This window comes from Misgurnus anguillicaudatus, chromosome 24 (assembly GCF_027580225.2).
Source record: "Misgurnus anguillicaudatus chromosome 24, ASM2758022v2, whole genome shotgun sequence".
Classification (NCBI taxonomy): Eukaryota; Metazoa; Chordata; class Actinopteri; order Cypriniformes; family Cobitidae; genus Misgurnus; species Misgurnus anguillicaudatus.
Window position 1 is genome coordinate 12,125,001 of NC_073360.2, and position 12,937 is coordinate 12,137,937.

The window sequence follows — 12,937 nt, forward strand, 5'->3', positions numbered from 1 at the left end:
GTATTTAAACTAGGGCACAGATCTACTTTTAAATATTTAATGGAGATGGCATCTGTTGGCACTCTGGATGGAGCACTTAATGTTATATAATGAGTAATTCATTACACATTTCCAAGCATCACACAGTGTGGATGTGCCTGTAGGGTCACATAGGATCCGTCGTGCACTACATGGGCTCATTTTGTCCAGCTATTGTGTCTGCTGGGAATGTGACACAGACAATAGAAGATACTACGGCCAAGCCTGTGAACAACTGCAGATAGAAGTAAGAGGACATTAAGTTAGCATATGTGTTTGGGGGGTGGAGCGGTTCGTAAAACGTTTTGCTGTCCTCCTCCATTAGCTTGTGCTGAGTTCACTAAAGTTGTGTAATTACAGCACGGCTTAATTGGTGACTGATGCCGTTTCTTTCATGTGAATAGAGGCTAATGTTAATGTTGCTGTGGGTGGAGTTTAAAGTTTAGAGGGTGTGGTCAAACACACCTAGCTTTGTCGATAATGACCAAGTCAGTCCAGGTCGGGGTCTTGATTATAGGCCTGAGCTTTCCATTGTGTCTTCAAAGTGAGGCATCTAATCTAATGTAATCTCGGGTTTTCAAGACCCGTGTAGCATTTAGGCTTATTAAATGGAGGCTTTCATGCTAAATGTCAACAAAAGACCATACATTCAAAAGCATCTCACAGAGGAGGGAAAAGAAAATGACTTTAGCTGAATATGTAGGAGAGTTTGAGTAAAGTGTTAGCAGCGCAAAGGTCATCATGAGTTAGATCGCTAAGAACACACCTACTGTCAAAATAAATGTTGTTTTGAATAAATGACATAAGTAGTCAGGTAGTTGTTATCATAGATATGTATAATAAAGGCTAGATGTGTTACGGCGGAGTCTCTAACGTCATCACCTGGCGGCCATCTTACCACAGGGAGCTAGCTCACTTGTAGAATTGTGTTTTAATGATTTGTGTACTTTTTAAATTACCATTGCTCAATTTTCTACAGATTTTCAAATGGTTTGGTTTCTTACAAATGTTATTAACGTGACTATGATTCTGGATGCTTTAACATGTTTCATGAAAATTATTATTTTTATAAAAGTACATGCATCATTATAACATGCTACCAGTGAGTGAGCACCCTGTGGTAAGATGGCCGCCAAATGCGGACGGTCCACTCAATTGGCCAATGCATGCACACTTGAGGTAGCTTAGTTGATTTTTCATTAAAGTCAAACTATTAGAGATGATTGTCACAATGCATTATGGGTTTAGAATTAAAGTTTCAAAGAAAACAAAGAGACCAACTGGTAACAATGTCATGCATGCTCATAAGGGGATCTACTGTACAGATGTAATGTAATAGTACATAATGAACACACATACACATATAGAGAGAAAAGCACTTTATACTGAAAATAATGGGGAACTGCTATGACACATCCACAGTTTCTGTTATGTCTAAAAAAAAATCAACGCCCCTCAAACAAATAAACATTATAGTCATTTCCCAAAGAATGAAACAAAGATGGGGTATGGAGCAACCAAAAAGTAAACAATGTTCATGTGTCTTTGAAGGTGTATGAGGGGATGAGAGAACAATTCAAATGGTTGGGAAACTGGGAACTATAACAGAATAAAGCAACGTTAGTGCAGGTGTGCTGCACCTGGTATGATGTCATCATCAGTATTGTGTACAGTTGAGCCTCAGGACCTGAGTCAGACCTGTGTGTGACACAAAACCTTATTTTATCAGACTGAAACTGAAGAAATATTTGGAAAAAGGTCAAAGATTATTGCATAAGTGTATGAAGTATGATGCATTGTATCTGATAAAGACAGATTCATGTTTTTTTAATGATTCCTTATTTAAAAATTTTTAGATTAGCTGTTTGATTTAAGTAGCAGCTTTGTCTAAGATTAGGGTGGCCATTCGTGCCAGTTCCGCCGGACACGTCCCGAACATGTTTTCGGGTTCGTTCTCCGGAAGTCGCGTTGGTCAACCGCATACGTTATCAAGATTTAATATTTCGGGTTTCATTTCAGAAAAACAACCGTTACATTTCAAGGTAAGAATGAAACTACAATGATTGTATGTCTTAAAAGAAATAAATCTTAATTTTCTAATGGATTTTAACTGAAATGTGAGAACCTCGATGACGTATACGGTCGAGCAACGCAACTTCCGGAGAACGCACCCGAAAACATGTTCGGGACGTGTCCGGCGGAACTGGCACGAATTGCCACCCTATCTAAGATGTTTCAACTAAATTTGTTTGGGCTTTTTTGTAGAAAACCATGGTTCAGTATCTGCTTTGTAACTTTGAATCAACACGCATTAAAACGGTGGACACTCCAACCAAAAGATATGCAGGGATATGTACCAAGGGGAACTTAAAGGGACACTGCACTTTTTTTGAAAATATGCTAGTTTTCCAGCTCCCCTAGAGTTAAACATTTGATTCGTACCTTTTTGGAATCCATTCAGCTTTTCTGGGTCTGGCGCAAGCACCGTTAGCATAGCTTAGCATAGTCCATTGAGTCTGATTGGACCATTAGCATCGCGCTCAAAAATAACAAAGAGTTTGGATATTTTTCCTATTTAAAACTTGACTCTTCTGTAATCTTCTAATCTTTAATTTTCTGTCGGTCTTACACGATGAAACTACAGAAGAGTCAAGTTTTAAATAAGAAAAATATCCAAACTCTATGGTTATTTTTAGCGCAATGCTAATGGTAGGGTGGCCATTCCTGCCAGTTCCGCCGGACACGTCCCGAACATGTTTTCGGGTGCGTTCTCCAGAAGTCGCATTGCTCGACCACATACGTCATCGAGGTTCTCACATTTCAGTTAAAATACATTAGAAAATTAAGATTTATTTCTTTTAAGACATACAATCATTGTAGTTTCATTCTTACCTAAAAATGTAACGGTTGCTTTTCTGAAATTGAAACCGAAATATTAAACCTTGATTACGTATGCGGTCGAGCAACGCGACTTCCGGAGAACGCACCCGAAAACATGTTCGGGACGTGTCCGGCGGAGCTGGCACGAATGGCCACCCTAGCTAATGGTCTAATCAGATTCAATGGATTGTGCTAAGCTATGCTAAAAGTGTTAGCGCCAGACCCAGAGATCAGCTGAATGGATTTCAAAATGATAATAATCAAATGTTCAACTCTAGGGGAGGTGGAAAATGAGCATATTTTCAAAAAAGTGGAATGTCCCTTTAATTCAGGTTATGCAGAAATGTAGGCAGACGTAATTTCAATAAGCATGTGCAGTGTATGTGAATACATTTTAATGAAAGATCTTTATTTAAATAGAATTTGCTGACGGGTGGACTTTTAGCAGATTTTGGCACAATATGTGATCCTGTTTACACTTTGTATTAACATCCCTTATGAATAATCCAGACAAATGGACAAGGTATAAATACAGCTGTAAATGCTCCCAAAACTTGGATCACTCAAATCAGATTTAAAGTTGTCCAAAATGCATGCAAACACTCATTCTGATGCATTCCAGACAACGGTGAAGGACTGCCAACTCACCTGTCAATCAAGCATTCCTCTACAGCAAGGTTTGCCAGCTATGTACAGTACAGCTTAAAAAAACCTGTAGGATCTATAAACTTGGAAAAGTGTCAACACATTTATGGATTTCATGTGTGTGTGTGTGTGTGTGTGTGTGTAGTACAGGTACAGGTGTGTGATGTCTGTGCAGATTAATGGACGGCATCATTCTTCACAGCCAATGACATCATCCTGACATCACTGAAGGCTATACAGTTCTCATTTGTCCTGCTTCGTGCTGGGACAGGCTCTTCTGGAGAAGGCTGAATGGTTAAATGAGCTGCTAACACAAACGTTGTGAGTTTAAACCCAGGCAGGGGTGATCCAGGTGCATACCAATAAATATAAACTAAGTTACACAAATGAGACTTAAGCCTCATTCCAGCACTCATCCGCATAAACAAACAACGGTGGTCCAGAGCGCTTTTTGAGTCGTCCTGTCTCTTCCATCAAAAACACACCTCCCCCTTGTCCTGTGTGATCTGTACGTGCAGCTAGCTGGGTTTCTGTAGATCGTGGTGTGCACGTAGCTGTCAGAGCTGTTGAGTGATGTGTTAAGAGATGTCTAACATTACATTGTATATTATTGTCTCTATGAAAGTCTGTGGCATTTAATCATGTTTATGAGAGAAAGGCATTTTAAAGTGAAATGCACTTAGCACACACTCGGATTATGTGAATGGCGACATGTATCCTTCATTGAAACTGAAATCCTTCATGTGTAAATTGCAATATGATCTTCTATACTGTGCATGAATTCCAAACATTTCCAAATGACTTCATTCACAGATTCCTCAACATGTTGCATCCAGTCAACCTTCACTGCCAAACTTTATGTTCCAGATTCACCTGAGTGATGATCTTGAATGCAGGGATTGTACTGTTCAAACAATACTGATTTCAACCGTGTTGCTTTCTGTAAAGGAGACCTATCATGAAAATCTGACTTTTTCCACGTTTAAGTACTATAATTGGGTCCCACTCAACCTAGAAAATGTGAAAAAGATCAACCCAGTAACTTCTCTGCAAGCATGGGAAAATAATAATAGGTAATTGAAATTTGGCTCCCACTGTGATGTCAGATGAGGATAATACCGCCTCTTAATCTGCACTATCCAACCACGGCACTGCCATTTTGTGCAGAGATCAGCTCATTTTCATCATTTTTGCTCACACAAACAAAGTGGCGATTTTAACATGCTATAAAAAATTATCTATATGATGTTTTAAACAAAACTTTACGGGGTGTTTCCCGGACAGGGTTTAGGCAAATTCAGGACTAGGCCTTAATTTATATTAGGCCATTTTGTCAGGAATGGTAAGGCGGATGAACCCAGGCGCAGACACGGATAGAACACTGAACTTGATGCTGTCAGGTGAACAAGCAACAGCCGTCATTTTTCCGTTTCCCGAGTGCCTCTCACGCAAATTATTATGATTTGGCTTATACGTTTCTTCTCTCATCGGAGACCAACAAAAGTTTTATTTTGTTTTTGTTTGTTTGTTGATCACGAAGTACAAATTAAATGAGGAAAACTAGGATTCTGTGTATATTCAATGCACCGCCATTATTGTTTAAAATGCGTTGAATGGGGCGCTGTGATTGGTTAAGTGGGTTTATTTTGATGGCTTAAACTTAACACCATTTCAGACTGAATCAGACCAAACTGTATGTTTTGAAGCTTGAGCTCCAGTCCTCATTCATTATAAATGCATTTCAAAGAGCAACAGGCAGAGTCATATAGGGGTGAGTACACGATGATGACAGAGCAATACCTTTACAAAAAACAGACAATTGACAACGAGTGGTTCTTTTTACTAAACCTTTCTTGTGTGTTTTGAAAACGTGAACACTTGGAAAAAAACAAGGCATGGATATAAATCGCTCAGGTGCTTTATAATTTGCATTTGTTTTATGGTCTGCTCAGTATTGTTGGCGTGTGGAGCTGTTGACAGTTCATGAGAGGATGAGGATGATAAGATAAATGCACTGTCATCAGTATTACAGCCCTTTCCTTTAGTCGCTTTCTTCCTCTACTTTTGTGTTGCAGTTTGTTTTGAGAGCTTTTTTGGCACACACTGAAATGGAAGTAGAAGCATTTCTGTTATTTGCTTATCTTGGCACATGCAGCGTGTTTTAAAGAGAATAGTTCACATTAAAATGACTTTCATTCAGTTCTTGTCATCATCTGCTAACCTCATACAAAGCGTCACAGAGCCTAAAACAAAACTTAAAATATATTGAAGAACCATACTTTTTGGTATTTTTTATGTTTTACAGATTGACAGTGAGAAGTACAATATGAGGATTTGTATGTCAAACCTAGTTCAAATCTTTTTTAATATAGTTTTTTTCATTCACTTTTTCAAACAAATTTTCCAATAACATTAATATAGATTTTAAGTAAACAAGCGTGTGCTATAAATAAAAAATAATAAATAAATAAATAAATAAATAAATAAATAAATAAATAAATAAATAAATAAATAAATAAATAAATAAATAAATAAATAAATAAATAAATAAATAAATAAATAAATAAATCACACTAGCACCCAATGTGAGAGGTTAGTTTTAACGTTTTCGCATATGAGAGACATTTTCAATGTAATTGTTTTTATTTGTTTTATATAATTTAATTATATAATTAATTTATTAATTACTTATAATTGTAGTTGTTTTTGTATATATTTTTTGTTTTTCATAAATTGATAAAAAAATAAAAGGCAGTTAATAGCAGGTTTTATTGTGATTTGTCCTACACTGTAAAAAATAAATTCTGTCTTAAAATGTAAGTTTAAACTCTTTCAACTCTATTTTATAAGTTATATCAACTGATCTCTGGTCAAGATAAATAATAGTAAGTTAAAATGACTTTTAAGACAGCAAAGATTTTTTTATAGTGATTTTGACAACGTGCTTTCTTTTTGGCAGCTCCACACGTGCTTTCTTTTTGGCAAAAATAAGTACAATACGTAAAGTAATCAGTATTAGTTTATTAATTTTAGCCAGGACAAGTATGTGCTTTGATTTGAACAATGATAACTACAAAACTCAAAGAAGAAACAGAAACTTTTCTAAATCTTGAAGATAAATGAACATCAAACACTAACAAGAATTTATTTTTCGTTAAAAACAGAAAATAGCCTAGCGTTTAAATTCAAATTTTAATCTTCAAATGCAGTCCCATACAAAGCATTTGAGAGTCTACTGCCTATTTAGTTATGTTTAAAAAAATCATTCATATAGTTTCAACACAAAATTATTAAGTTAATTTCCTTCTTACAAATTTATATATGATAAAATGAAGTTGAATTTACTCAATAATGTGTTCATTTAGAATTACTCAAATTAATCAAAATTTATGTTATTTTAACTCATATTTGATTAAAAAACAAGATTTCAAAATTTTTAATACAGTTTACTCATTTCATTTTTGTTAAATCTACTAAGGGACAGAAACAGTGAGAAATTAACTTTCAAAACAAATCTGCCCTGAGAAAAACTCATTGGAGTAATGTGACAGCCCTGGTCTCTCCTATTTCAGTCTTATCACTTAATTACTGTGAAGTTTCTGCGTATCTTCATCCTCAGCTGCTTTTTCCATTGTTTACTAAATCAGGAAATCTGTGCACGCTAACTTAGTGTGACTTAGACGCTGTGTTGTCAAAGCACTTGAGAAGCAGTAACATACAATAGTCAAAACATCTTCCAGGATGTATCATCTATGTCCGGACGCTCACTCTTGCCTCTCGAGGTAGTGAAGCATGTCCCATTGAAGACAAATGCAGAGAGGAGCATGTGTGTGTGTTTGGGGTGCATGGGGGTTACACAGCTTCAAGGCATTAGCTCAATACTGGTCAGAAATACTCACAGAAGGTCAGATAAAGATCAGAAACTGGCAGGGGGTTGAATTGCTCTTTCCAGTGGACATGACTTGGCTTGTTCCTCGATCCTGACCGATCAGCCCAGATCCTCCAGGGCTCAGTTCACCCTTGTTGGCTTTTCCACTTTAAACAGTACACACAACTGGATGTTTGATCAGCTTGTCTTTAGTTTGTTGAAGCTGAGACCCCTGAAGCTTGGCCATGGGCGTTTGGACATCTCCAGCTATGTCATTTTGAATTTGAAGCAAATTGCTTTCTTGTTGCGGTAACAGATAACACTATATGACCGAGCTTAAGTAGGCACATGATTCAAAGAATTTTGAACCAAGTAGGATTCTGTCAGAGGAGACAAGGGAAGCAGACCTTCCTGTGCTCTAAATTGGGCTTTTCCTGTTAACATTGATTGACAGTTCTATGACTAAAGCAATAAAGTTAACTAGTATTTTAACCAATCTCTTTCTGATGTACATAACTGGTCATATTTGAATAATTTACGATTTTCTACATGAAATCATCCAACATAATGTTAAGAACATTCATAACATGTTTAATATTCACTGAGAAAGGCCATGACAAAGATTAAAATTAGTGTGAAATCAAACTTTGTTGTTATCTTTAACCTAGACAGGATCACACATTTTCCCGTTTTACTTAAAAATGTATTTCATACACCTTACAAAAAACTGTGTTGTTTCAATAGTTGGGTAAAATATGGTCAAAGCCAACCACTGTGTTAAATTAACCTGAAAGAATGTCCATATCTTACCCAACCATGAGTCCCAACCCAACATTGAAGTCGAACAGCTGGGATTCTCATATTTTACCCAACCATCGATTTAAACAACACTTGTGCATTTTTTCCCTTATATTTCATTAGCATAAATGACTGAGGAGGCTGATGCCCAAAAGTCGTCTCTTGTGTGTAAACTGACCAAACTGGTATATCAAACATGCACACTAAATTTATTTATTTATTTGGAATGATTTAACCCACGGTTGGGTAAATATTGTACAGAAACAACTATTGGGTTATAAATAAACGTGTGCTGGGTTGTTTCAATCCATGGTTGGGTAAGAACAACACAGCAAAGATTTATTCAGCCTGATCTCTTGGTAATTTATGCCTATTTTATGAGTTGGCTAATTCGCATGAATTCGTACAAAGTGACTCATACAAAAACATATGATGGAGTAAAAGCAAGTGGTTGTGGTTGTATAAATTAATTCAAATTAGCCACCTCATATAATACATACGAATGTACTCGGCACATACTATACAATCATCAAAAACGTTCGCGTCATATCCGCTTTTTTAAAGAGCCAGTAAGATGCCAATTTTAAGCATCATATCACTGTTTATAAGTCCCGGACAACAGGTTTAAATGCATGCAAGTTAAAAACGTCTAGTAAATCCCTCCATGAAAAAGTAATTTTAATCACTGATTCTTCACAGCCAAACGTCTAATAAATCACTCAGTGAAAAAGTAATTTGATTCTCCACAGCCAAACGTTTAGTAAATCCCTTCTTGAAAAAGTAATTTTAACCACAGATTCTTCATATCTTCATCTTTTGGTAGTGAAAACATTACAAACTGAAAACACAGCGTGATATGATGTTTACACACTAACTAGCTGTGGGCAGGTCATAGTTTTCCTTTCTCCCACGGGCAATGCTGTAGGCGGAGATTATTATGCAAAGTGTTGGTATTACGTGGATAAAGACAGGCAGGAGGTTCAATCCATATAATGACTCGTTTCAGCGATTCAGAGTCGACTCCCTATTTTAACTTTATTAATCGTGCACTTTTTGGTTCAATAACTTTGCACATTGTTTACATTGATGGACAGCTACATGACACATTGCAATACAGGTCATTTTCGATTTTGGATCTGTGTGGCTTTTTTAAGCTCTTTAATCTGTAATGTCTTCGAGTACATATGTGAAGTTTCAGCTCAAAATATAGATAATTTAGATATAGATAATTTATAACATGTTAAAATTGCCACTTTGTAGGTGTGATACGTTTTTAGGTTTGTCCTTTTAAATGCAAATGAGCTGATCTCTGCAGTAAATGGCAGTGCCATGGTTGGATATTGCAGATTAAGAGGCGGTATTATCCCCTTCTGACATCACAAGGGGAGCCAAATTTCAATGGCCTATTTTTTCACATGCTTGTAGAAAATGGTTTACCAAAACTTAGTTACTGGGTTGATCTTTTTCACATTTTCTAGATTGATAGAAGCACTGGGGCCCCAATTATAACAAAGTCTGATTTTCATTATATGTCCCCTTTAAGTGTTTAATAAAAATGCTAATTTACAAGAAATCATGCCAGACCAGACTGATCTCACGGAAAGTCGTGTTATAGTCACAAAAAATTTGATCAATTCATTTGTGTCCATGACACAAAATTCAGCTTTTTCATGCCTTGAGCACTAATGGCTTTTTTCGTATCACTAGCATGAATTTCTATAAATAGTTTTTCGTGTCTGTGGTACGACTTTCTTTTTGTTTCATTTTATGTATTTTTTTTCTCATAGTTTTTCCCATTGTCGCTTGGGATTGGGGTTGGAATCACTTTCTGTTACATTTTAGACATCCTAACCCAGTACCCCAACTCCAGGCAAGAATAGTTTTAAAAGCAGAAGAAAATCATGTAACCAATACATAAAAGTAAATCCTAACCCAAAACCAAATCTAATCCCTAGCAACAATGATTAAAAAATAGGAAAAAACAATGAGAGCACAATACATAAAAATGACACGAAAAAGAAAGTCGTGCTATGGACACGAATAAATTAATAATTTTTTTTGTGACTATAACACGACTTTCTGTGACTTTCCTGAGCTCTTCATTATAACCCAGCGGTTGGTTCTGTCCAATATTTACACAACCATAGGTAAGCTCTATGAAATACGCTTAAGAGGTTAGGGTTAAAAACACATAAACCTAATGAGACTTTGTGTCTTGGGTTTCTTGGAACTGAAGTATGAATTTACAAAGGACCAAGAAACCTCCACAAGTTCATGCACAGATAATGACCATGTGCAGCTGTGTCATTCAACTGATCTATTAAGAGAAACTTATACCATCGATACCACCATATTTTCATCAAGCCTTCCTCTGTTCTGACTTCAGTCCTATCTACAAGTCACATCTTTCTTTAAAGAGTGGTGCGTTTTCCTGCCCTCTCTGGAGGGAGTCCGTCGACCTCCTATTTATCTTCCTCAAACACAATTTCCATAACTTTGGCTTTTCAATGCATAATAAAGCTTACTTATCATTTTTCTTTTCTTACCCCTAAAGCCGGAAAGGCCTCGAGAAGATAAATGCCTTAAATAGATTCCAAGTAAATGCGTTTTCTGCACTATTGTCTACGAAACACAATAGGTCTCAATGCATTTGAGCTATGTTTGGAACAATAAGCGACTGAATGAATAGCTCATGTCACTTTTATTGGTATCGAAGGGTCACTTTTAAAAGCACTCTTGTCTCCAAGGATTCTCCTGCCTCGGATTAAAACCAACCACAACAGGGTTAAAACTCTCAGAGGACCCTGAAGTGTGGACTTATTTATACGTTTGCATACCAGATCTATTTTAATGCTTCTCTTTTTGCTGTTCCAAGTCAAGATGGAAATTAAATAGTATAAAAAAGAAAATGCCTCCCAGAATACCTCCTCCTAAACAAGGCCACGGCTTTTTGGGCTTTGTAAGTTGCCAGCCCAAATGGTTGAATGTTCAGTGCTGTATGACTTTCTTTCTTCTGCAGAACACAAAAGACGAAATATAAACACTGATAAAAATGCAACACTGGCCCTCATTGGCACATTTCTAAAACTACATTTTATTAAAAAAAATTGACATTTTAATTTCTCTTTAAGTCTCCTGTGCATACCTAATATTGTGTTAGGCATATTTAAATGTCCACTTATTCTCTTGCTTATTTCCTAAAATTATAGGCCTATTTAAAACCTAGTTTTCACCCTCTTAATCTAAAACCCTTTTTGTGCATGCCCTTACATGCCTCTTGATTAACTAACACACACACCCAAAAGTACAAACTGCCTTGACCAGGTCCTAATCTATGTTATAACCAGTTTATCCAAGGTCATAACCATGGCACAGTTCACAGTCTAAACAATGAAAACCTGTACAATGAAAAGGTCTCACTGGCGGGACCTAGTCTGTGAAGCATATAACCTTTTTTCTGCCTCTTTTATTTAAAGTTTAGACAACCTTAAGAAAACATCCGTCCTCTATAGGGCAAGCGCCCCCTCCTCCCTTTCCAAAAAAAAAGAAAACGTGCTGGAGAATCTGTCAGGGGAGAACAAAGGCAGGGAGGAAATCATGGAGATAGTGACAGAGGGTTCTGTAATTTATCACCTGTTGCCTCTGGGCGGTCACGGGCTTTGAAGATTTGTGCAGTGGGCCCCTTAATAGTGTGCTTGAAGAGGTGTGGACAGCAGAATACTGATTCAGAATAGAAGCACACTACATTAAGTTTCCCACAGATTGTGACATGAGAACTTTCACTTCTTACACAGCAGTGATACAGACATATTCGTGTGCATAATTAAGAACTAAATGATCCTTTTAAAAGATTTCAGGAGATTATTTTCAATTATCTTTTAAACCCTAAAGAGTCATGCAGAGTGTGACTAAAATATTGTAATATCATTTTTGTATTTATATTGCATGCATATTAATTATACAGTGATTAAAATGTTTTATAAAATAGTTTCATATGAAGCATGACTGTTTGAACTACTCAAATCATGCAGTTATACTTTCATATAGAACTGCTCTCTGAAACAACACATTGACTGGTGTTGGACTGCCACCGTGTGGTCATGGTTGATCTCTATCATATAACGTTTTGCATAGTTCATGTACTATCCCAAATAAAAATACTGTTGTATGCTTTAATATTTATATGGTAAACTGTTTTTTCCTAGAAACTTTAGTGTTTTGAACCTAACCATAGTAAATACCATACTACAAAATACTACTGTTTCTAAATTCACTATAGTTCATATTACAGAATGCTATAATATGCATTAACATAGTGTAGTCATCATTACTATAATATACTACAGTATTATTCAATTTGCCATAGTTGACTATAGTAAATACTTAAAGTACAGTATTTGTTCATGTGAGATCAAATGCATAGTCTAACACAGAAAGAAAAACATTCTTCCAATGCATTTTTTCCCAAACAGACTGCGCATAATTCAATTTTGTATAAACTATTTAAATAATATTTTTTTCATAATGCAGTAATGAGAATGGCATCCGACAAAAATATTGTAATGTATTTTAGTAGCCTATTTAATATAAACTGTAGTAAAATTCCTAGATCTTATAACGTTTTTAACCTTGCCATATATAACAAGTCCCTACTGAAAAATTCAGCTAAGACCAACATAAGCTGGTAGCTGGTTTAAGGGCCACCCAGCCTGGCGGGTCAGCTGGTCT